Source organism: Malus domestica, chromosome 07 (genome assembly GCF_042453785.1).
Source record: "Malus domestica chromosome 07, GDT2T_hap1".
NCBI lineage: Eukaryota > Viridiplantae > Streptophyta > Magnoliopsida > Rosales > Rosaceae > Malus > Malus domestica.
The window spans coordinates 28,663,804-28,668,849 of record NC_091667.1 but is presented as its reverse complement, the minus strand read 5'-3'; positions in this window follow the sequence as shown (position 1 = coordinate 28,668,849).

The window sequence follows — 5,046 nt, the reverse complement described above, 5'->3', positions numbered from 1 at the left end:
TTAGCCAAAAAGATCAAATGCCGCAGGTACCCATCTTTGTTGTTGAAATCTTTGATGTTTGGGGTATCGATTTTATGGGTCCTTTTCCTTCATCTTTTGGTTTCACCTACATATTACTTGCCGTTGATTATGTTTCAAAGTGGGTGGAAGCGAAAGCCACTCGAACTAACGATTCTAAAGTTGTGGCAGATTTTGTGAAAACTAATATCTTTTCTAGATTTGGGATGCCTAGGGTGCTAATCAGTGATGGAGGGTCTCATTTTTGCAACCGTACCATTGGGGCATTACTCAAGAAGTATCATGTGACGCATAAGGTTTCCACACCTTACCACCCCCAAACCAATGGCCAAGCCGAGGTATCTAATCGTGAGATCAAACAGATTTTGGAGAAGACCGTTGGGCCAAATAGAAAAGATTGGAGCTTACGGCTGGATGATGCACTATGGGCGTATCGAACGGCTTACAAGACCCCCATTGGTATGTCTCCTTTTCGACTTGTGTATGGCAAGCCTTGCCATCTTCCCGTGGAATTAGAACATAGAGCTCATTGGGCCATCAAGACCTTCAATTTGAATGTGGACCAAGCTGGAATTCATCGAAAGCTTCAATTGAGTGAACTTGATGAGATAAGGCATGAAGCTTATGAGAATGCTAGAATTTACAAAGAGAAGACCACGGCATTCCATGATAAGATGCTTCGAGGCAAGACTTTCGAAATTGGGCAGAAAGTGTTGTTGTTCAACTCCCGCCTTCGTCTATTCCCTGGTAAGTTACGTTCCAAATGGGTTGGCCCGTTTGTTGTTACTAATCTTTTTGTGCATGGTGCAGTCCAAATTAAGAGCTTGAGAACCGGGCAAGAATTCAAGGTGAATGGACATCGCTTGAAGCCATACTACGAGAACTTTGTGGAACATGTTGTGGAGGAGATCCCACTGCATGCCGTGGGTTCCAAGGAGAAGTGAAGGTGTTCATCGTCCGGCTGGAAGACGTTAAAGCAAGCGCTTTAAGGGAGGCAACCCATTTATTCTGTTTGATTGTCTATTTTATTACTTGTTTAATTATTTTTGGTTATGACTTTCTATTTTGAAACATTAACAAATATGCAAAGGATTTTAACATTAAACTTCGTGGAAATGAACAGCAAACTGGGAAAGAAAGAAACAGACCAACACCTCTCCCTCGTGGCTGCCACATCTGCTTGGAGAACAAATAAGGAATTGCAACATCGCCAAAGAGAAAAGCTTCGCCGTACAATTCCAATCCAGTTCAAGTTCAAAGCTGTGGAAAGTCAACAAGATCAACTATCTCCAAAACCAGATTTGCGTTCTTAAACTCTACTCTGTCTGGTTTTTACTTTGCCATATTTGTCATGTTTATTTGTCGTTTGTTATTTGCTTGTTTTTGGTGTGAGTATATGCTTGAAACATTGAGGACAATGTTTGATTTAAGTGTGGGGGGGGTAACCATTGTTTTGCATGAAATTCGTAGAAATTTATCACCCATTAATTCTAGTGTTGTTCCTTGTTGTTTTAAGTATTTTTTAAGCTGTTTTGGAGTGTTTCAGTGTGTTTTGACATAAAAATCCGAAAATTCATAAAAATTTGAAAAATTGTTTTTGAAAATAAAAAAAAAAGAGTTGTTTTTGTGCGCTTATCTGTGTCTTAGGGTACCTTCCAACACAATGATGAGGATTCGGTTTGTAATTGCATGACTGTTAAAGAGAGTTATAAACATGGATGAAAGTTTGATTTACTCTTTATTTATGCGTGGTTGTGGTTATAACTTATGAAATCACATGTAATCATAAACGAAAAAAATTAGTTTTTGTAACATGCTTGAAGGAAAGAACTCAAACTAACGCTACAACCTTGTGAGACTTGAGCCTAAACGTTTATTTGGAGAGTTAAAATCTGTGCATTCTTGTTTTCTAAAGTCGTTGCATGATCTCATTATTCTTTGCTTGGTTATTACTTAGAAGGCGTTTCATCATTTAGTTCCAAATGCTAGAACTCATGCCTATTTCATTCAAAGCATGCTATTGATTTGCATAAAACATATTCAAGATGAAGTTATGTAGTTACCACCACCAAAGCCAAACTGCCATGTATCCCATATCGTTATATGTTTAAGTTAACCCCATTGAGCCTTGATAGCCTACATTCTTTGTTAAACCACATTATCCTTACCTAGCCTAGTTTAGGACCATCCATACCCTTGTTCTTGAAGCATAGTAAAACATAATTCAAATTGAATTTCTTTTGATTAATGTATGGCAGAAAACAAGTGTGGGGGAAGTGTGAGTTATTATGCTTGTTGAAAAGAAAAGAAGAGTTGAAAAAAAAAAAAAAAAAAAAAGAGTTGAAAAATATGCGAAAAAGAGTTTTAAAGTGCTGCTTGTTGAAGAAAGGGTCCAAAACATAGAATTCGGCCCTAATTATTGCTTGAATCTTCCCTTCGTGTTAAAAGTTGATTACTGCAATCTAAGTGAATTCTAAGTTTCAATTTCATTACTTTACTTGCTATTGCTTTAAGAACGATTGTTATCCTTATCCTTCATTTGTTAGCCATCACCCCAAGCCCCGTTACAACCCTTAACTTCATCTTGAGTGTCATGCGTTTCAATATGTGGAGTTTGAAATTGATATGAGCATATGGTGTCACTGGTTCTCGCATCTAAGTAATAGCATTCCATTCATGAGATCATATCTAAACATGCTTATTAACTCCAGAAATTGCTTTCTTTGTGATACATATATGTGAGCATTCGTTTTCATATCTACATCAATCTTCTCACATATAACTAGTATAGGGTGTGTAGTTGGAAAATCTGAGTGAAAATTGAGTGCATATCTTGTAAGGAATTGAGTGAATTCTCTAAGGCATGTTACTACATCAAAAACATTGTTTTAATTGATTAATTGTGAACTAGTAAGTGGTGACTATGATTAAGTATGTGCTTAAGTGTAAAGATGACTCAAATCTGTGGGGATAATGATTTTTAACATGTCATGTGCATTGGAAATCCCTGAGGCAAATGTTGGAAGGTTTAGGTTGTGTTTTATTTGTTTTGTTTCGTTTTATTTCTTTGTTTTGCTCGAGGACTAGCAAAAGCTAAGTGTGGGGGAATTTGATAGGAGCATATTTATGCGACTTAATTGGCTTGTTCTTGTGTGTTTACGTTGTGTTTCTTTAGTTATTTTAGTGTTTAAAGCCATTTTCATTTGTTTGTAGGTCTTAATAACAACCTTGGCAAGAAAAGTGCATTTTGGTGCATGTTGGATCAATATTGGGCTCAAATGGATTGCATGCATGAGGATGGACGTTTTGGGCATATGTGTGTGCAAGTGTGTGTGTGTAATTGCAAGGATAAACAATGACAACTCATACACATGCAAAGAAGCCCACTTGCAAAGTGAAAGACTCTAAGTACAAAGTATGCAAGAAGATGCATTTTGGAGGCCTTTGGAGCATGTTTCGGGCTTGGAATGGATAGCAAATGCATGGGCCAAGTGGATGGACGAATTTGAGAACTAAAGAGGCCAAGAATATGAAGAATTATGGTCCAAAAGATGAAGAAAACAGCCCAAAAATCTGTCACCCCAACTTGCATTCCTTGCCATGCAAACCACATAGAATTCCCTTTGGATTCCATGCCATGCTTGATCACTCTTGTCCCCTACATAATTTCTGATTTCATGCTTTAATTCATTTAATTATTTCACTCAATTGCTTGATACCTCTTGTTCCCTTCACCCATTAGATTTTAGACAACCTTTACATCCATTACATGCACCAATTGATGCTCCATCATTCACATTTGGAATCCAATGCCATGTGCAACACATGTTGTTGCACCTTTGACCCATTTGTTGACACATTTCACCTCCATTTCCATCTCTATGCAATGTACACAATCATTCATGCTCCCTAGCTACAACACCACTCCATTTTACCCTTCACACTTTGCATCATTACTTCATTTTCACCCTTGGACCATTGCACACCACACACACAAATTGCCATGCATTTCATCCTTAACCTAACCTTATTTTCTAAGGTTTTTGGGGCCTATAAATACATGTTTACACCCCTTGGCCAAAGAACAATCCCCCATATTCATCATTTTATCACAGAAATTCGTCCATACACACCCTAGGAAGCAAAACACCCCAAAAACACCATTCTAGTGCCTAGAAAACATAATCACCACTCCACCTTCTTCCACCCTCTTTGCCTAGTTCTCCACCACCTTCCAACCATCAAACACTCTTCCACACTCACCCTAAACCCCTCCATATCATTCCCCATCCATTCTACACCATAAATCCACCCAAAAATCTGTCCACAAGCTTCATGCCGCAACAAGGAGGAAGGGAGATCCATTGATGCACTTGCTTTCCAAGTTGGAGCATTTTAGGTGTTTTCTTACCTTTGATTTTAATGTCTAATTTTATGTATCTTTGTATTGCAAGAATGAGGAACTAAACCCCCTTAGTTGGGGGGTGATTCGAAACCATGTACATGCTTGCAATATGATTTGATTACATTCAGTTGTTATTTCATAAGTTGCGGATTCAATTCGTTCATCTACTTGATTGATAACTTATTTGTGTATGTTGATTGAGAGTGCACGCTTAGTTTTCATGCATGAATATGATGCTAGATTATGAGGGAGTTTCACCTAATAGTTACAATCTTATAATTACAAGTAGTGAAGGTCGCTTGAAAACGATCGCGTTGAATGAATTCTTGGCACTAGTTTCATGCTCATCATAGTACGAATGCCTCGTCAACACTTATAGTTCTCATTGTGCTTCATGATTCTTGATTGTATCTTTATTGTGCTCATCACGTAAGGAACCTTTGAGGAATGCTTTGAATTGTTGTATGCGCTTTTCCATCCAATTCATTAACTTAAGGAGAACTTGAAGGTTAATTTAAGCGTATCTAATTAACTTGGGGTGTTGAGTTTCATAATTTATTGAAAGAACAACTGAAAATCATTTTGTTTGCAAGTGTGTCATGTGTGGAGAAGAACCTCCTAAC